Source organism: Carcharodon carcharias, chromosome 30 (assembly GCF_017639515.1).
Source record: "Carcharodon carcharias isolate sCarCar2 chromosome 30, sCarCar2.pri, whole genome shotgun sequence".
NCBI lineage: Eukaryota > Metazoa > Chordata > Chondrichthyes > Lamniformes > Lamnidae > Carcharodon > Carcharodon carcharias.
In genome coordinates, this window is record NC_054496.1 from 32,199,641 (window position 1) to 32,221,880 (window position 22,240).

The 22,240-nt window shown below is 43.9% G+C and overlaps 1 pseudogene; it reads left to right on the forward strand.

Annotated features, from left to right (window-relative positions):
- Window positions 1-22,240, forward strand: part of LOC121271245 — a 77,087-nt pseudogene that overhangs the window by 49,101 nt on the left and 5,746 nt on the right.

Consider the following 22,240-nt stretch of genomic DNA (forward strand, 5'->3'; position numbering starts at 1 on the left):
CCCAATGGCCATCCTCTGCTGTATGACTCCACGCAGTCTTGATACCTCCGTAGCTCCTGATTGTTCTTGTGTAATGCTTCGTAGTAGAAAAGCAGGCTGGATTATCAAAGTTCGCCAACTGTTTTTCCAAGGATTGTAGTTGACGACTCTTCCCCTACAATGGTTACAACCCTTCACAGCTGCAACAGGTATGAAATGTTGTGGAGTTATGGAGTGTTGTTGGGAGTTTGGAGTGGATTTTGTACAGCTCTGTAATAGTTGAGTGCTCAGCCCAGTAACTAAAGGAAGGATGAAATCTGTTCTGAGGCTTCAGCCTAGGAACCAATGCATAGATACGAACATACGATTCAGGAGCAGGAGTAGACCACTCCGCCCCTCGAGCCTGCTCTGCCATTCTAGCCACTTCTTTCAACACCTGGGGATGGACCCCATCAGGACCCGGGGATTTGTCAGCCTGCAGCTCCAACTATTTACTCAGTACCACTTCTCTGGTGATTGTAATTTTCCTGAGCTCCTCCCTCCCCTTCCATTTCCTGATTTACAGCTATTTCTGAGATGTTACTTGTGTTCTCTATAATGGAGACCGATGCAAAATACCGGTTCAATTCATCTGCCATCTTCTTATTTTCCGTTATTAATTCCCCAGACTTACTTTCTTTAGGACTAACGCTACTTTAACTCTTTTCTTATTTAAATATCTATAGAAACTTTTACTGTCCCTCTTTATATTTGTAGCTAGCTTCCTCTTGTACTTTAAATTTTCCCTCCTTATTAATCTTTTTAATAATTTTTTTGGTGTTTTTTACATTCTGTGCAATTTTCTGACCTGCCATTCATTCTTGCACAATTATTTGCTTTTTCTTTATGTTTGATAATATCTTTAACTTTTTTTTTAGTTAACCACAGATGGTGGGTGTCCCCCCCCCCCGGAAGTTATCTTTCTCCTTGGAATTCTGTTTATTCTGAAATATCCCTTGAAAGGTTTGCCACTTCATCTCTATTGACCTATTCCTTAATCTCATTTGCCAGGTCACTTTAGCCAGCTGTGCTTTCATGCCTTCATAATTGCCCTTATTTAAGTTTTACTGGTTTGAGGTTCTTTCAGCTTGTTTTTGATGGGAGTGGCTTCTGCAGGGTGGATTAGCTGACTGACCATGGCACTGTGACCCAGGAAGCTATGCTACAGGACCCACTCTTCTCTCCCTCAAACTGAATGTGAAATTCAATCATATTATGATCGCTGCCACCTAGGGTTGCCTTCACCTACGAGGTTATTAATTAATCCTACCTCATTGCACAGTACCAGGTCTAGTATAGCCTGTTCTCTGGTTAGCTCCAGAACATGCTGTTCTGAGAAACTATTTCAAAAACATTCTATGAGCTCATCATCTGTGCTACCTTTGCCTATCTTGATTTTTCCAGTCTATATGTGGATTAAAATCCCCCATGATTATCGCTGTACCTTTCTGACAAGCTCCCATTATCCCTTCCCTTATACTCTGCCCTACTGTGATAGCTACAGTTAGGAGGCCTGTACACTACTCCCACAAGTGACTACATGCTTTATCATTTCTCATCTTAAACCAAATTGCATCTACATCCTGGTTTCCTGAGCTTTGACCTTCCCTCTCTAATGTTCTAATACATTCATTAATTAACAGAGCCACCCCTCCACCTTTCCCTATCCTCCTGTCCTTCTTGGATGTCATGTACCTTTCAATGTTCAGGTCCCAATCTATGCCATCCTGTAGCCATGTCTCTGTAATGGCTATCAGATTGTACTTATTTATTTCTATTTCCGCTATCAGTTCATCTGTTTTGTTTCAAATACCACGTGCATTTAGATATAGAGCCTTTACTTATGTCCTTGTATTATTTTTGTAGTGTCTAGCCTTTATCTGCTGATTTACTCTTAGATTTGTGCTCTCTGTCCCTTCCTGTCATGTTCTTTTCATAATTTCCCATATTAGTACCTTTCCGTCTTGTCTTGTCTCTACTCTTTGCTTTACTACATCTTCCCAAATTTGACCCCTTGCCCCATTGTTTAGTTTAAAACCCTCTCTACTTTCCTAGTTATGCAGCTCGTTACACCACCAGCACCAGCACGTTTCAGGTGTAGACTGTCCCAAGTACTTTTCCCAGTACTGGTGCCAGTGCTCCACAAACTGGAACCCATTTCTCCCGTGCAAAGCTTTGAACATTCATTTCTCTAATCTTATTTTCCTTATGCCAACTTGCATGTAGCTCAGATGATAATCCAGAAATTAATTTTGTGCCTACTCCCTCTGACTATGCAGAACGTCTTTCCTTCTCCTGCCTATGTCGTTGATACCTACATGGACCATGACAATTGGATCTTCCCCCTCCCACTGTAAGTTCCTCTCCAGCCCTGAGCAAATGTCCCAAACCCTGGCACCAGGCAGGCAACATAGCCACTTGGACTCTCGGTCCTTGCTACAGAGAGTGTCGATCACTCTCACTACTGTCCCCTACCACCACAGCATTTCTTTTTACTCCCCCCACTTGAATAGCTTCCTGGGTCACAGTGCCATGGTCAGTCAGCTAATCCACCCTGCAGTGGCCACTCCCATCAAAAACAAGCTGAAAGAACCTCAAACCAGTTAGACAATTGCAGAGGCTCACACTCCTGAACTCCTGACCTCTGGGTCCCCTTACCTGCCTCATCTGCAGTCACATCCTCCTGTACTTGACCACCTTTCAAATTGGAAGACCCAACCCTAAGGGGTGTGACTGCCCCCTGACACAAAGCACCCAGGTAACTTTCCCCCTCTCTGATGTGCCGCAGTGTCTGCAGCTCAGCCTCCAGCTCAGTGACTCTGAGCCAAAGCTCCTTGAGCTGCAGACACTGCAGACATGTTTGCCCTGGATCATATTGGTATGCAGGAGCTCCCACATGCTACAACCATGACACATCACCTGTCCTGCCATCTTTGTGCTTTAATTCATTACTTAATTACTTAATACAATTATTTATTTTCTTCTATGTATCTATTAATTTTACCTCAAACTCATGTACTATTTGAAGCTTAAGAATAGAATAGACCTTAACCACTTACCAAATACTCACTAGATACTCACCATACAGCTCGCTTCTTACCCTGTAGTAAAGCAAGAACCAATTCCTACAGGGTGTAAAAGTTAGGAAAAGCAAAGGAGTAAACCCTTCCTCTTCTCACCAAACTCCATCAGCTCACCAAATTCTTACACTCCGTTGGGGTCGCACTGAGACTGTCTGATGTTATATATTCTGAAACAACGGGACTGAGTCCAGGTACAGAAATAACCCAGTTCTAGCTAGTTCCTTAATTTCAGCTGCTGCCAGTGGATAGCTTTTAAGTCCCTGCTTGGGCCCCTAGATGAGACTTAGAATTTAAGCAGCACTTACGGTTAAATGTTAGACAAAGACCTGATTGTTCTATTTTTTTCTTTGTACAGATGCACCTCAGTCACCTGGTACTCTGAGCCGGGAGGCTCGTTCAACTGCCAACAAGAACCGGATTGTGGCGCTAGAGAAACAGCTCGATATCGAGATGAAGGTGAAACAAGGAGCTGAGAATATGATCCAGATGTACTCCAGTGGACCTGTAAAGGTACAGCAGAAATTGACCAGAATTGAACTTCAGCGCATCAAGCAATCTTTGCATTAGCTGCTTTTGAACTACTGTTGATGTTTAACAGTTGATTGAGAACTTTGCATTTAGGAGCAAAACAGAAATAGTCTCCGGATGGGCTGTGTTTGTTGGGGGGTGGGTGGATTTTTTCCACCTAATAATTGGCCATCTTTGAGGAGTGTGGGCTAGAAGCTGCATTACTTGGTGACACAAGGCAGCACAAGAACTCAATTCAAGACTGAGCTGCCTTTCAGCTTAAAGCCTTGAACAGTTGTAGCTATTTTGATGCATGAAAGGTGAATGGGTTTGATCCTCGATAATGCTTGAAGTGATCTTTCTGTAGGTGGGAGGTTATAGTCAGATAGCCACGATCTTATTGAATGGTGGAGCAGGCTCGAAGGGCCAAGTGGCCTACTCCTGCTTTCATTTGTAAAAGAAAGTTATTTGGCCCCTTGAGCCTGATGTGCCATTCCATAAGACCATGGCTGATCTGACTGTGGCCTCAACTCCACAAATGTTGGTTGTTTCTTGTCCCTAAATAAGCTAACTATGTTTGATATCGGTCAATTTTCTGATGGGGAGTTTTATTAGATTGAGTATTCAAATACATAGAATTACATCGAGTCTACAGCACAGAATTAGGCCGTTCAACCCAGCTATGCCAGCATATAAAGAACATGAGAAATAGGAGCAGGACTAGGCTAAAAAGGACCCTCAAACTTGTTCTGCCATTCCAATAAGATCATAGCTGCTCTTGATGATAATGCCACTTGCCAACTCAATCCTCTTCTCCCTTGATTCTCTTAAGAATCCAAAGATCTATTGATCCCAACCTTAAATGAACTCAAGACCTGAGCACCTATAGCCCTTTAGAGAAGAGAGCTTCAAAGATTTCCCTCAAAATGCTTTCCAACCCAGCCTTGTATAATCGGCAAACTTGCGTAAATGACACTCGATTTCTGTATTTTAACCATTAGCATGGACTAAATTGTAAATAGCTGAGGCTGATCCTGAACCCTGTGGCATTCCACCAGTAACAGCTTGTCAACCTGAAACTGGCCTGTTTATTCCTACTCTTTGTTTCCTGTCCTTTACCCAATCCTTGCTAATATTATACCCCCCAATCCATGAGATCTTATCTTGTGCAACAACCTTGGAATCCAAAAATATTGATTGCCCTTTATTCACCCTGCAGTTTACAACCTGAAATTGTCCTGATAGATTTGTCGAACACAATGTCTCCTTTCAAGCAATTGTGTTGACTCTGTCTGATCATACTATGATTTCCTACGTGCCTTGATGGGCTAGCACTTCAACCACATCCTCAGTTGGCCTTCATCCATCAATGGAGGAGCAATCGACAGGCTGCCAGAGGTTTCCATCAGCTGTTCTCTTGATGATCCTCTCACACTTTTAGAAACAGTGAACATAATCAAACCCCTGTCGAGCGACAAAGCTCCAGGAGCTGGTGCTATCACAGTTGAGGTCTATGAAACTGGAGGTCAATACCTGGTTGAGAAGCTCACTGAGCTCTTTCAGCCTATGTGAGAACAAGGGACCATCCTGTAAGAATACAAAGACGCCTCCATTGTCCACCTGTACAAGCGGAAAGGGACTCGCCAGTCATAGAGGAATGCCGCTGCTCTTCAGCTTCAGCACTATTTTCACCACAATCCTTCTGAACTGTTTAGTGCAACATCTTGACCAGGATCTGCTGCCAGAGAGTCAGTGCAGTTTCAGAAAAGGTTGAGGAACCATTGATACAGTGTTTGCAGCTAGTTAGCTCGAGGAGAAATTCCAAGGACAGAACGTGGACGTCTATACCATGTTCGTTGACCTGGCTTTGATGCAGTCAGCTGTGAGGGCTTTTGGAAGGAATTGGAGAAATTCGGCTGTCCTGAGAAATTCATCACAATAGTTCAACAGTTCTATGACGGCACGGTCATGTGTGTCCTGGATGATGGTGTGTCTTCTGACCCATTCCCAGTCACCAATGGAGTTAAATAGGGCTGTGTGCTAGTGCCAACCCTCTTCAGCATGTGTCTCTCTGCCATGCTCTCCAATGCTTTCCATGATGGTGATCCTGGCATCAAAATCAGACATTGCATGGATGGGAAGCTGCTCAAGACCACTCCAGGTTGCTGAGACAGCCCCAGGCAAAGAACAAGATTGTTTCCTGATTTGCTGATGACTCTGTATGAACTGCCGGTTCAGAGCTGGACATGCAAGGTAGCACAGATTTGCTCTCCAGCACATGCAACAACTTTGGCCTTACGGTTAGCACAAAGAAAACCGAAGTCATGTACCAGCCTGCTCCAGGAAAATCCTATCTCGAGTCCCAGGTTTCAGTCCAAGATCAGAGCCTGTCACCGGTGGATAAGTTCACTAACTTTGACGGCACGCTCTTTCGAGCTATCTTTGTGGATGAAGAGATACGTGCAAGAATTGCCAAAGCAAGCGTAGCCTTTGGCAGACTTCAAACCTCAGTTTGGGAGCAGAGAGGAGTAAGTCTGTCCACCAACCTGAAAGTTTATAGAGAAATAGTCCTGCCTATTCTGCTCTGTGTGTGTAAGACTTAGCATGATGCTGGTGCACAGTCCAAGAAGCTCAACCATCTCCGGAAGCTTCTGAAGATCAGATAGCCAGACAAAAATCCCAAACAATGAGGTGCTCACCCAAGCTGCCATGTCAAGTACCCACACCATGTTGAGACAGTCACAGCTGAGTTGGCTGGTTTTGTAGACAGAATGCCTGTCACTTGCTTACCAATGCAAATATTCACTGCCAGTTTCATTCTGGGGTGCATTCTCATGGCAGTCAATGGAACTGTTACAAGAACACTCTGAGGGCTTCATTTAGGAGTTTTGATATCAACTTCGAGTCCTGGGGGAAGTTCGCCCAGGATCGCTGCGCCTGACGCAACCAAAAATCAGTGCTGTCTCCATCGAAAGCAAGTGTTTATCAGAGGCAGAGAGGAAAAGCAAGCAGAGGAAATCCTGATTCAGCAACTCATCCAAAACTTAATCACACTGTCGTGTCCTGTTCTGCTTGCAGCAGAGCCTCTGGGCTCAGGTTGATCTTAGCAGTCGCCTACGTAACCACCAGAACCCTACCAATCACCCCAGATGATGAACTTTGCCTGAAAGATGAACAAGAAAAATCCATAAGACCATAAGACATAGAAGCAGAAATTAGGCCATTTGGCCCATCGAGTCTGCTCCGCCATTCAACCATGGCTGATAAGTTTCTCAACCCCCATTCTCCCGCCTTCTCCCCGTAACCTTTGATACCAATCAAAAACCTATCTGTCTCGGTCTTAAATACACTCAATGACCTGGCCTCCACAGCTTCTGTGGCAATGACTTCCATAGATTCACCACTCCCTGGCTAAAGAAGTTTCTCCTCATCTCTGTTCTAAAAGGTCTTCCCTTTACTCTGAGGCTGTGCCCTCGGGTCCTAGTCTCTCCTAATGGAAACATCTTCCCCACGTCCACTCTATCCAGGCCTTTCAGTATTCTGTTAGTTTCAATCAGATCCCCCTTCATCCTTCTAAACTCTATCGAGTATAGACCCAGAGTCCTCAAACGTTCCTCATATGTTAAGCCTTTCATTCCTGGGATCGTTCTCGTGAACCTCCTCTGGACCCTCTCCAGGGCCAGAACATCCTTCCTGAGATACGGGGCCCAATATTGCTCACAATATCCTAAATGTGGTCTGACCAGAGCCTTATAAAGCCTCAGCAGCACATCCCTGCTTTTATATTCTAGTCCTCTTGAAATAAATGCCAACATTGCAATACTTATCCAGCCTCCTGTTTTTTGCATCTATACTGCTTTGCTTCAACCATTCCCTGTGGCAGCAGTTTTCAAATCACTCTTTAGGTGAAGAAATTTCTTCTGAATACGCTATTGGGTTTCTTGGTGACTATCTTATATTGTTGGCCTCTGGTTTTGCTCTTCTCTGCAAGTAGAAGCATTCTCTCTCTGTCTGCTCCATCAAAGCCTTTCATAATTTTAAAGACTTTATGAAGTCCCCTCAGTTAGAGACCCAACCTGTTCACCCTTTCCTGATCGTCACAGCTTGCATTTCTGCTATTATTCTTGTGAATAGTGCCTCTATTTTTGTATAATGTGACAACTAGAATTGTACATGGTACTCCGGGTATGGTCTAACCAAGGATCGCTTCAAGTTTATCATGACTTACTTGCATGTCAATTCCATCCCTCTGGAAGTAAACCCTAGTCCTTGCTTTACTTTTTTATGGCCTTGATAACCTGTGTCACGGCTTCTAGTGTTTTGTGTAATAGTACTGCCAAATCCCTTTGCTCCTGTACTCCATTCAGATTTTTATTTTCCAAGTGATATGTGACCCTCCTTAATTATCTTGCCAAAATGCAATACCTCACATTTATGTTGAAATTCATTTGCCAATTCTGTATCTATTCTGCAAGTCTGTTGATATATTCTTGTAATTAGTTGCACTCCTCCTTGGTACTAAATATCCCTTCCAAGTTGGTATCACCTACAATTTAGAAATTGTGTTTTTGATCCAAAGTTTAAATCACTACTGGAAATTGGGAACAACAGCGTCCCAGTAGTGATTCTGTGGATCACCACATTCCCACCTTTTGCCATTGAATAACTACTAGCTGTCATGGTCATGTAATATGCCCGTGGATGTATGAAGACGATGGACATTTTTACATTTGTAAAACATGGCATTTTGACAATTTACCTTGACCCAAGATGGAGTCCAGGGGCTCAGGTGACTTTTGTAATTTCTTCACAGACAAGCCCTAATTCCTGTCCTCTGGAAAGTTATTAAAATGTAAATGTCTATGTGTGGAGGACCATCCCTTGAAAAGGCATTCAAAATGCGAGATCACTTGTGGAATTTACAGCTCCTATTGTCTGGATAATTACAGAAACTCAAATAAAGTGATTCCCCAGCCTGTGTGTCTATGAACTTGAAACCTGACTAAGATGAAGAATCCAGTTGATCACAAGAAGGTGTTAACAGCCACCATTCATCCTCCATTGTGTAGCAATGGCTTCTAATATCATGTCATCTGTGTGGATAATAGAAGTATTGATAATATGGTCACATGATCAAAACAGACTTGAGACAATACAATTTATTATTCCAAGGACCAGCCAGGAGCTTGTCAGTTTGGGACAAACAGCACAAAGGGGAACCACCACCCAGCAAAAAATACAGAACCCTGCCTAACAACTAGTCAATTGAGGCAGTGAGAGAGGGGCTAATTTGTTCTCACTGCGAGAATATATCTCTTTCCTATAGAAGCACAGCCATGACTTTGCAAGAAAATCTAGAAACTTTCAGCCTCCGTCTATCTTCAGAGAATCAAGAGAAGGACTTCATCAGGCCTGCTTGCTTTCTATCTTAAAGGACTAATTTAAAAAAAACACGTGATTTGTTCTTTTTACTCTGTTAATAATCCTATTACATGCTTCATCTCGAGAACTCATCTTTCTGTGTGTGTGTGTGTGTGTGTGTGTGTGTGTGTGTTTTTGTTGCATTTACATTGAGGGTGTTTTGTGAATAAACAATCCATTTTTTCTTTAAGCTTACAAGAAGGCCTGTTTTCTATCTATTTTTTAAAGTCCCAACACTCAAAATGTCTTACACATTCCTAAAACATACATCTTGTTGCAAACAAGCGGGAGATGAGGGGAAAGGGGAAAACATTTTTGCTCCAGCTCTCTCCATCCCTAACACACCTTTACCTTTGGTTTGAAAGCTGGCTTCAAAACTGAAACCATTCTGTCACTTGTGCCCCGACACTAATCTTTAGTCTATTACGGGGCATCTTGCCAAGGCCTTTAAAAAATTTGTTACATTAATGCATTATCCCTTCTACTCTCTTGGTACCGCTTCAAAGCAAACCTTTCCCTTTTGAAATCTATGCTGACTATTGATTATAGTATTTCTTTATTTTGAGATGTGGTCCTATTCTCTCCTTCAGTAAGGATTTTATTTTTCCTGCACTGATGTTAAGCTGACTGGCCTATAATTCCCTTTTCTACCCCCTTCTTAGATATAGGTATAATGTTAGCTAACTATCTGTCAGTCTTCTGGCATTACACCTTTTTTCCTCAAACAGTTCTAATAATTTGTTATTAATGCCTGTTATATTGTCCCTAGATTTTTTTTAAGATGTGTGGATGCAATCTGTCTGAATCAAAGGCTTTTATCTTAGGCCATTCAGCCCTTCGAGCCTGTTCTGCCATTCAGTAAGCTCATGGCTGGCCTGGTTGTGGTCTCAGCTCCACTTTCTTGTCTGCCCCCCACGAGCCCTTGACTCTCTTGTCCATCAAAAAATCTGTCTAACCCACTGCTCACTGGGGAAGAGAATTCCATAGATTAACAACCCTTTGAGAGAAAAAAATTTCTTCACATCCCTCTCTTAAAAGGGGAAACCTCTTATTCTTAAACTGTTTCCCCTAGTTTTAGTTTCCTCCACAAGTGGAAGCATCCTCTGGGTAGCCAGCCTGACAAGTCTCTTTAGGGTCTTATGTATTTCAGTAAGATCACCTCATTCTTCTAAGGTTTATTAATTTACTTAATATTCCACCTCTTATTTTAAATGCAGTTATCTAATCTGATGTCATGTCCAGCTATCCTGTTTCCCTTGTAAATTGTGAAGCAAAGGAATTATTTAATATTTCTGTCATTTCTTGTGTCTGCCTGCGATATTAAGTGGCCCTATTACCATCACAGCTTTCGTTTTTTGATTGGGAAGATTTACAGCACAGAAGAAAGCTATTTGTCTGTCATGTCTGTTCCTGCTGATAAACAGCTATCCAGTCTTATCCCACTTTCCAGCTCTTGGTCTGTAGTCCTGTAGTTACATTACCTCAGGTGCATATCCAAGTGCTTTTTAAAGTAGGGTTTCTGCCTCTCCTACCCATTGGGTGAGAAGATTCCCCTCGACTCCCCTCTAATCCTTCCACCAATTACTTTAAATCCATGGTTCCTCGTTATTGACCTCTCTGCTAATGGAAATAGGTCCTTCGTATCTAATCTATCGCAACGTCTCTTAATTTTATACACCTCGATTAAATCTCCCCTCAACCCCAGAGAAAACACACCCAGCCTCTTAGTCTTGGCTCATCGTTAAAATTCTAAATTCTTGGAAATCTCTTCTGTACCCTTTCTCGTGTGATCACGTCCTTTGTATAATGTGGTGATCAGAACTGTATGCAGTACATTAGCTGCAGTATAACTAGTATTTAAAGCAGTTCTAGTGTAACCTCCCAGCTCTTGCATTCTCAGCCTTGACCAATAAAGGAAAGTAGGAAACTGGAGGAACAACACCTCATCTTCCGACTAGGCACTTTACAGCCTTCCGGACTGAATATTGAATTCAACAACTTTAGGTCTTGACCTCCCTCCTCCATCCCCACCCCCTTTCTGTTTCTTCCCCCTTCCTTTTGTTTTTTTCCAATGAATTATATAGATTTTTTCTTTTTCCCTCCTATTTCCATTATTTTAAAATATTTTTAAATCTTTTATGCTCCCCCCACCCCCACTAGAGCTATACCTTGAGTGCCCTACCATCCATTCTTAATTAGCACATTCGTTTAGATAATATCACCACTTCGACACCTATGTGTTTCTTTTGTTCTGCCGTCTGTGACATCTTTTGATGATCTGCTTCTATCACTGCTTTTGCCTACAACCACACCACCCCCCTCCACTTCTCTCCCCCAACCCAACCACCACCACCCCCCCGCCCCCCGCCCCACTACCACCTTAAACCAGCTTATATTTCAACCCTTCCAGGGATTCACCTAGTTCTGTCGAAGGGTCATGAGGACTCGAAACGTCAACTCTTTTCTTCTCCCCCGATGCTGCCAGACCTGCTGAGTTTTTCCAGGTAATTCTGTTTTTGTTTTGGGATTTCCAGCATCCGCAGTTTTTTGTTTTTGTTTTTATCTCTGTGTTTAATTGACTGCCACTGCTCTTCAAGAAATGCCTACCTCCTTGAAGAAGTTCTGTTCGTCTCTGACAAGATTTCCGTATCTCTCTTTTGCCTTGTTCACCTTCATTGCTTTCCATTTCCCTCCTGGTGTTTGATAAGGTGTTTACTAAACCCGCTTTCACAGCCATATCTCCTTTCTCAGTGACTGTCTCCGTCTCCGAATTACCCCACGTGGATTTCAACTGAAATTCCACCCCTCATGTTTCGAACCCACCCAGGATTAAAGGGATTTCCGGGACATAAAACATTCTTCGGACTGCTGTTCCCGTCGCATCCTGAGATCCACACTCAGTGCCATGCGCCTCCATATGAACACACTCGACCTCTCCCTCCAGCAGCACCGCTGCGCGTGCCCCAGTTTCATTTTATTCTTCGGCTCATCCGATGCTTCAACAAGAAACTTTTTCTCTCAAGTGCTAAGGAACGCAAGCTCCAACAACTCATCGACACCAACACCCATCTAGGACCCTCCACCCCTGCCTGTCCCTCCGTCCCACCCCATCTTCCAATCCAGCCCCAGCCGTGTATTCACTATACCCTCTGACCTTCCCCTCTCCAACGCTGAACGTTCAGTGCTCAGCAAAGGACTTAGTTTCATACCCTTACGCCCTCACCTTAATGAATTTCGGGCTCGGCACGATGCTGAACTCTTCTTCCGCCGTCTTCGTCTCTGGGCTCACTTCTTTGGGCAGGAGTCCTCTCCCAGTTCAACGGATCCTTTCACCCATCTCCAATATTCTCCCTCCACCTGGACCCCTCCCTCTGGATTCTTACCTTCTCTTGATCTTTTTATTGAGAACTGTCGGCGCGACATTAATCGTCTCAATTCTCTCTGCTCCTCTCACCCATTCTAATCTCTCTCTCGCTGAACTTACTGCACTCCTTCTCTCAGTCCAACCCTGACATCGTCATCAAACCCGCTGACAAGGGTGTTGCTGTTGTTGTCTGGCGCACTGACCTCTACCTCGCGGAGGCTGAGCGTCAACTCACAGACACTTCCTCCTACCTCTCCCTGGACCCTGACCCCACCACTGAACATCAAGCTATTGTTTCCAGGACTGTCACTGACCTCATCTCCTCTGGGGATCTTCCTCCCACAGCGTCCAACCTGATAGTCGCCCAACCTCGGACGGCCTGCCCAAAATCCACAAACAGAACTGTCCCCGATAGACCGATCATCTCAGCTTGCTCCTGCCCCACAGAGCTCATCCCTCGTTATCCTTGACTCCCTTCTCTCTCCCCTTGTCCAGTCCCTTCCCACCTACATCCGTGATTCCTCTGACACCTTACGTCACATCAACAATTTCCAGTTCCCTGGCCCCCAACCGCTTCCTCTTCACCATGGACGTCCAATCCCTCTACACCTCCATCCCCCACCAGGATGGTCTGAGGGCCCTTAGCTTCTTCCTCGAACAGAGGCCCGAACAATCCCCATCCACCACTACTCTCCTCCGTCTGGCTGAACTTGTTCTCACACTGAACAATTTCTCCTTCAACTCCTCTCACTTCCTCCAAATAAAAGATGTGCTATGGGTACCCGCATGGGCCCCAGCTATGCCTGTCCTCTTCATGGGGTATGTGGAACCTTCCTTGTTCCAGTCCTACTCCGGCCCCCCTTCCACAACTCTTTCTCCAGTATATCGATGATTACTTCAGTGCTGCTTCGTGCTCTCGTTGGGACTTGGAAAAATTTATTAATTTTGCTTCCAATCTCCACCCCTCCATCATTTTCACGTGGTCCATCTCTGACACTTCCCTTCCCTTCCTTGACCTCTCTGTCTCAATCTCTGGTGATAGACTGTCCACCAAATCCATTACAAGCCTACCGACTCCCACAGCTACCTCGGCTACAGCTCCTCACACCCCGCTTCCTGTAAGGACTCCATCCCATTCTCTCAGTTCCTTCGCCTCCGTCGCATCTGTTCCGATGATGCTACCTTCAAAAACAGTTCCTCTGACATGTCCTCCTTCTTCCCTTAACCGAGGTTTTCCACCCAGGGTGGTTGACAGGAACCTCAACAGTGTCCGGCCCATCTCCCGCGCATCCGCCGTCACGCCTTTTCCTCCCTCCAGAAACATGATAGGGTCCCCTTTGTCCTCACTTATCACCCCACCAGCCTCCGCATTCATAGGATCATCCTCCGCCAACTCCAGCATGATGCCACTACCAAACACATCTTCCCTTCACCCCCACTGTCGGCATTCCGCAGGGATCGTTCCCTCCGGGACACCCTGGTCCACTCCTCCATCATCCCTACTCCCAACCCCCACCTATGGCACCACCCCATGCCCACGCAAAAGATGTAACACCTGTCCCTTCACTTCCTCTCTCCTCACCGTCCAGGGGCCCAAACACTCCTTTCAAGTGAAGCAACATTTCACTTGCATTTCCCCCAACTTAGTCTACTGCATTCATTGCTCCCAATGCGGTCTCCTCTACATTGGAGAGACCAAACGTAAACTGGGCGACCGCTTGCAGAACACCTGCGTTCTGTCCGCAAGAATGACCCAAACCACCCTGTCGCTTGCCATTTCAACACTCCACCCTGCTCTCTTGCCCACATGTCTGTCTTTGGCTTGCTGTGTTGTTCAGTGAAGCCCAACGCAAACTGGAGGAACAACACCTCATCTTCCGACTAGGCACTTTACAGCCTTCCGGACTGAATATTGAATTCAACAACGTTAGGTCTTGACCTCCTCCTCCATCCCCACCCCCGCCTTTTGTTTCTTCCCCCTTCCTTTTGTTTTTTTTCCAATAAATTATATAGATTTTTCTTTTCCCTCCTATTTCCATTATTTTAAATCTTTTATGCTCCCCCCACCCCCACTAGAGCTATACCTTGAATGCCCTACCATCCATTCTTAATTAGCACATTCGTTTAGATAATATCACCAACTTTGACACCTATGTGTTCTTTTGTTCTGCCGTCTGTGACATCTTTTGATGATCTGCTTCTATCACTGCTTTTGCCTACAACCACACCACCCCCCTCCACTTCTCTCCCCCCACCCCCCCCCCAACAACACCCCCCCAACAACACACACCACACACACACACACACACACACACACACACACACACACACACACACACACACACACACACACACACACACACACACACACACACCCCCCCCGCCCCCACCTTAAACCAGCTTATATTTCAACCCTTCCGGGGATTCACCTAGTTCTGCCGAAGGGTCATGACGACTGGAAACGTCAACTCTTTTCTTCTCTGCCGATGCTGCCAGACCTGCTGAGTCTTTCCAGGTAATTCTGCTTTTGTAAAGGAAAGTAGCCCATACTCCTTTTTGACCACCCTGTCTACCTGCCCTGCCACCTTTGGGGATCTGTCGACTGGCACACTGTTCCTTTAAACGTCTCCATATCCTACCGTGTGTTGTGTACTCCATTACCTTCTTTGTCCTCCCCAAAGTATATTACCTCTCACTTTACTGGCTTGAAATCCATTGGTCATTTTTTTTACCTACCTGACCAGCCCATTGATCTCTTCCTGCAGTCTACAGCTTTCTTATGCACTGTCAACCACATGGCTAATGTTCATACTATCTGCAGACTTCCTAAGTATGCCCACTACATGTAAATCTAAATCATTGATATTTATCAAACAGCAAGGGATCCAGAACTTAGCCCTCTGGACCCCACTGGAGACAGTCTTCCAGTCACAAAAAAACACCTGTCAACATTACCTGTTGCTTCCTGCCACTGAGCCAATTTTGTATCCAACCTACCTCCTGTGCCGCAGTGTCTGTATTGGGCTGTTCTCCTGCAGTCTTCTTGTTTTTCTCCCAGGTAGTCAGTAACACCGTACCTGTTGGGTAGGACCGTACGAAGGGACTTCTTCCTCAACCTCTCCTAAGGCCCTTCTGCTTTGCTTTCTAACAGTCAGATTCTCCTTTTCCTGAACCTGTGCTTTCCTCTGAAGTGTGGACTCTGCTCTGGATAAAATGATCCAAAAACTCGACCACCTCTTTCTGTTTGGAAGTGCCTGTAATTGGCACTTCAGCTCATCCACTATGAGCTGGACTGATTGAAGGCACAGACATTTCCTGTAGCTCTGGGAATCCAGGACAGTCTTGCTGTCTCTCATATTACAGTACCAGCACAAACCCTGCCTTGCCCACCTCTTGCCCCTTTTTTATTTATTTGCTTAATGATGGCCCGAATAAATTAAATGAATTTTTAAAGTTATTATTTACACATGTCCGCTTGTAGCTACTCTTACCAGAAGATCTGCTGGACACACTTGTCTGTCTGCCTCACACATCCTCACAATTAGGTGAACATTAATTTTTCTAGTTAATCTATAATAAAATAATATGTATATTACTGTTAGAACTCTGGTTCCTAAACAATCAGGCCTAGGGAATTTGTTGGATTTCAGCCCCATTAATTTCCCCAGTACTTTTTTTCTTCACTAGTGTTCATTACTTGAAGTTCTACTGTGAAGAGAAGACGCCAATGATTTCTTTAAAGTCTCTCCCATTCCCTTCCCCATTATACAAATACATCAGTGTTTAGCAAAGAAGAGTTAGCCAAAGCAATGGTAAATTAGATTGTCTGCATGAGGAACATTGTAGTAGACTTTGAGAGGTGTCTGTGGTGGTGGACAAGGTGGTGGAACGTGTTGATACATGGCAGATGAAATTCAGCACAGAGGGAGTGAGGTGAATATTTTGTTTTAGGAAGCATGAGGAGCGTCAGGTGCTAAATGATGCAATTTTAAAGGGGTTTGCAAGAAGAGAGAGGTACTACGCACAAGTCTTTGAAGTTGGCAGAAGGGTTTAATAAACCAGTTAGTGAAACATGTAGGAAACTGGGCTTTATAAATAGAGGCACAGAATAAAAAAGTCAGGAAGAATGATAAACCTGTTTAAAACACATACCAGCTGGAGTATTGGGTATTCCTCCAGTATCACACCTATGGAAGGATGTCAAGGGGGCTAAGGAGATTTACTGGGTGCATGTGATAGAGTAAGGAGAAGATGTGTTGCTGATGCAGGAGGTTGGCAAGCAAAGGGTATGGCTTCTTGACAATTGCCAAATAACCAGAGGTGCCATGAGGAAGGCTATTTTGTACAGAACAGGTTGTTGTGATCAGGATACACTGCCCGAAAAGGCTTGGGAGCAGGTGGATATATAGTTGGAGGGGAAAAAATTGCTCAGCTATGGGGAAAGATCAGAGAAGTGGAACTAATTGGATAGCTCTTTCTAAGAACTGACCCAGGCACAGTAGGCCAAATTTATTCCTTTGTTGTGTCATTCTATGATTGTATTTTTTTGATAATCGTTCATGGGATGGGGAATTTCAGGCTCGGCCAGCATTTATGCCCATCCCTATATGCCCTTGAGAACTGAGTGGCTTGCTTGCTAGGCCATTAAGAGTCAACCACATTGCCGTGAGTCCTGGAGTCACGTGTAGGCCAGACCAGGTAAGGGAGGCAGATTTCCTTCCCTAAAGGACATTAGTGAACCAGATGGGTTTTTACAACAATCAGCAATAATTTCATGGTCACCATCAGATTTTTAATTCAGGTTTTTTATTGAATTCAAATATACTCCAACAACCTAACTCCTATTTTGCTGGCTCTCCCGGAACCACAAAGGACAACATCCATTACTAATCGAGCACAGCATCTTTGATCAGTGCTGCCACACCTCCCTTAGTTGACATTACATTGTTCCCTTGTCTGATCTCTCCTCTTTTTGTGCTATTCTGTAGTCTAACAGCATTATTCTAATGCTCTGAAGAAGAGTCAATACGGACTCGAAACATTAACCCTGTCTTTCTCTCCACAAATGCTATCAGACCCTGCTGAGATTTTTCCAGCATGTTTTGTTTTGTTATGAACTTTATTCTAATGCTGTTTGTGTCGCCCAATATTCTGTACACTTTGTTTTCCTCTTTGCTTCACCCTGGCCCTCTCCCTCAGCCAAATGAGTTTTAAACCCGTTTCAACAGCAACCAGTTATCCTTTCCGTGAGGACAATGGTCTCAACCTTGTTTGAGTGCTACCTGTCCATCTTGTCAGGTCCCTCCTGCTCTAGAACTGGTCAGAATACTCAACAAATCAGGCAGCCCTCGCTCCTGCACCATTTCCCCAATGTTGCATTCAGCTGGTTGCATCTGATGCACTAATCGATGCATTAGTCTAAATATCTTGCTGTTGCTAAACTCAAAGGTGGATGGTACCATGAATAATTCGATTCTATCACCCTTTGAAGGTACTGCTCTTTAAAACTATTCTGTCTTTGGCTGCATGCTTGTCTAACCTCTGCATTTATGTGCTCTGCCACTTCACAGCTGCTACCCAGATGTTGATACACAGCTGTCACTATAATCTTGTTCTATTTCTTAATTCTACCCAGAAAGTCCCGGTGTCCTGCTTACATCTTGTTCTCTTATCACTGAAGTAACGTCATCCTTAATTACCAGGGCTGCCCCCTCATCTTCCCGTTTCCCTATTTTTCCTATAGACTTTTATAACACGGTGTGTTTCAGTTCCTGGTACCATTCGTTTTGCAGCCATGTCTCAGGAATGGCTGCATTGTTGTACCCTCGAGGTTGAATTCATTCACCTTGCTCCTAATGTTCTGTTGCTTTTATAAAGAACACTTATTTGGGCCATAGTCACACACAAAGGAGCACCACCTCCCCTCCTGCACTGAATTTTACACTCCCCAGGTAAAGAATGAATTATTTATTTGATTTCTTTGCGACTTATCTTATATTGATGTGTCCACTTTTTCCTTATCCCTGTGGCTTGGGTGGTAATTCCCAGGTTATAATCCTTGAGGTTCCTTTTTTAAAATTTACTTCGTAGCTCCTAGTACTCTCCGAACAGGACCTCAAGCCTAGTCCTGCCTCCCCAACAAGCAGAAATAGTTTCTATCTGCACAACTGTTCCCCTAATATCTTGAAAACTGTTCAAATCACCCCTTAACCTTCTAAATTCCTTTTGAATGCAACCTTATCTTAGCTGGGTGGCCTTTACATCACATTCTATCTCTCAAACCAGCCACCTTCTGAACCTGCACCTCTCTGACGTGTGACCTAACTCTAGAAGAAACTGTCCAGGTACTGCTGCTGCTCCTCCTCTGTGTCGGAGTCTGTCCAATTCGCACTCCAGATCAATGACTTTGAGGCAGAAGCGTATACTGCAGATGGTGTCACTCGGGATGGTCTTATTGTCCACAAATTCCCACGTACTGTACTTCAGTGAAGTAATACCACCTGCCTACCATACCTTAGTCTAGGTTTATCCATAGATTATTCATTTTAGTCTGTTTCATTTTTTTAAACTCCCACCAAGTGCCAAAACACTGAACGGAGTTTTAAATACTGGCCTTGTGCTTCCGCAAACCACTGCCAAGTGTTAAACACACATAGGAGCACCACCTTCCCCTCCTGCACTGAATTTTTACACTCCCCAGCTTCTCAACTTCGTTCACAATCTAGTCAGTTCACGTTGAGATCTCTTGTTCAATTCTCAGCTTCATTACCCTGGCACCAGGGAGGCAACTGGTGTGGCAGATGCCACCTTAAATCGGCAAGCGGTGCGTTTACCCGGAGAGGGAACTTTACTGCACTTATGCCGATTTGTGTATGTTTGTCTTCAGTGGGTGCCTAGAGTGGAGGAAGTGTTCCGGTACCCTGCACTGCTTCCGTTTCCTTGATGAACCAAATTCATCCAAAAGAAATTGCACAGTGTTTAATTTTTCAGAATGTGGAATTGATGATGTAAGCAGGTCATTGGGCCAAGTGCCACTGATTTCTCTTTCACTGGAGCTCTGGGCTGCTGTGCAACCCGAGTTGGTAGGATACAGGGTAAATGTTTGTTGTGAGATAGTGATACCCCACAGCTCCCCTGGCCTGTGCAGGATGCAGGTGACTCCGTGCAGCTGCACCACTATCCATCGCCTTGGTCAGGAGTAAAATCTGATGATGCTTTAAAAAAAATATATAATGAATTTATATCTTGGCCTGTGCTGTGCAGTTGAGAAGCACCCTGCATTAGAGCATTTGCCGTCACACAGAGCATGTTTTTCTTATTCATTCATGGGATTCATTCGTTTCTGTCAAGGACAACATTTTTTGCTGATCTCTAACTGTCCTGAGAAGGTGGTGGTGAACCGCCTGCTTGAACTGCTGCAGTCCAAGTTGATTGAATGATGGAACAGAAGACACAGGAAATGCAGAAACCAGCGAAAGGTTCTGCAGTTTACCTGGTTGGATGCAGATTGTTCACAATTTCAGCGTCAGGAGAACCTGGAATTCCACTACCCATTCCGATTGGTACTGTCATGATCCCTGGATATATGCATCTCGAACCCTATTGTCAAAGTACCCTTTCGAAGGACAACATTGTGATAAACAGCACAGTCATTTGAGAAAACACGTTTTGCTCCTTGTGAAGTGAAAAGGCCTTTGATTTTTCCTTTGTTTTAATCCCTAAGGATCGAAAGATGCTGTCCACTGCTCAGCAGATGCTGCAGGACAGTAAAACCAAAATTGAAGTGAATCCGTATGCAGGTCCGGAAAGCAGTGCAGGCAGACGAGTTGCATCTAGAAGTTGAGGATGGCCAAGGTAAGTGCTGGCGCGACGACTCAGTGCTAATGGTAGATGTTGGATGTGTTCAGAAGTGTGTGATCCCATTGTTTCTAAGCTTCACTGGCATGAGTGAATTATAAAGGCATTCTCACGAGCAAAGTAAATGTCAGTTTGCTGACATTTGATGCAGTTTGGGTGAATGTTGAAGTGCTGAAGAGACCTGGAATGTTTTGTAGTGAAATACTGAAAATGCCGAACACAGCAGGTGTGCGTTTGGATTAATTATTGGATTCCACCTTTCTCAATCTCATTCACAATGTCGAAAAATTGCATCTCAAAGGAATATGGTTTCCAGACAGTTGTCCTTGTGATTTCTCCATTCGACACAGAAATTCTGGATCAGATCAGTGTAGTTCCCACCAGGGGTTAATGGAGATTCTTGCTGCAGATTTCGGATGGGGCAGGATAGGCTGAATTGATTTCATTCAAATATTGCAGCTTATGCTTCTTAAAGAAAATAAAACTTACTAAAAAATTTTAATTGATAACAGGCTAATGATTAAAAGTTAGAAAAATGTTAAATACCGAGCGCATTGTGATGGGTGGAAGCAAGTAAATGTCACGTAAAGAGGATCATAGAATATAATAGCAGAGAATGAGGACATTGAACCCATTGTGCCCCGATGCTGACTCTTTAAAAGAGCTATCCAATTAATCCCACCCTCCTGCTTTTTCCTCATAGACTCAGAATATTTCTTTCCTTCAATGGTTACTTCAGTTTTCTTATGCAAGTTACAGGTGTAGCTGCTTTCACCACCATTTTGAGGCAGTGCATTCAGGCCAAAATAAATAATATGCTGGTTACTGAGCCTCTGCCAGTGGAACCAGTTTCTCCTTTTTTTATGATAACCCTTCATTTTTGACCAGCCCCTTTTTAGAATCTTCAGTCAGATCAATACGTTTGATGATTAACATTTTAGTAGGGATGTCAAAGTAAGACATTGATCTTAATTAGACACAGTAGAAGAAGATGTTGCCCAGCATTGGATGTTAATGCACTTGTAACTTAAATGCATTTAGCTGCAAGGTTCCTGCGGAGATTTTCTGTGGAAGGCTACCAACCTGTTTATAGTACCAAATGAAATGATTGTGATCGTATTATGAGCATTGATCTCGATTGCACACCATCACTGGGTTGAACCATGAGACGAATTGAGCACTGTTGATACATACTATCTGACTCTATACTTATATAGTTTGGTCATATGCTGTTTGTGCATTGATTCTTGCCTCATTGCATTGTGTCTGATTACGGGCATTGAGTGGAGTCTGATTGTATAGTGGTCCGATTATTATTAACCATAAATGCGCAAGTGATATAATTAAAGACGGGGCAATATCAGAATATAAGCTATGAATACAAGTCAAAAATGTCATAAGTGTCAAGAAACTTAGGTAGGCATTATACACGCTTATCCATTCACTAACTTTGGGATCAGCACTGTGGAATTTGGAAGGTAATACAGATAGGCCAGCATTAAATGAGCTTCTTCATTTTCTCACCCACTTCTTTCACCAATCTGGGGTGGGGACCATCAGGTCCTGTGTACAGTGTTATGATCCCAAAGAGTCCGATAACTTTTAAAAAGAGATTTTAAATCTCACTGACTCAAAAGGATCATACAACAAAATTTCATGTTTTAAAGTTTTGCTGCAACAAACTACTAAAACCAACGTTGAGTAAACATTACTTAGTAGGCAGCTAAAACAGTAAATTATAGAAAAGATATCCCCCCTTTGACTCCCTAACACAACTGAAAGCCCCCATGCCACATTTATACATTATACCAGACTTCCCTGCGGAACTGCTGTCTTTTACAGGAACCAGTCCAAAGTTACTCTCAGCTTCCAGTGGGCTCAGTCCCTCCCCGTTTTGATGAGTCATTATGTCTAATATCCATCAAAAGTCATTTCCCTCAGTCTTCTGAGAATCTCCGAACTGACTTCCAACAGCAAAGCCCGCTCTGGC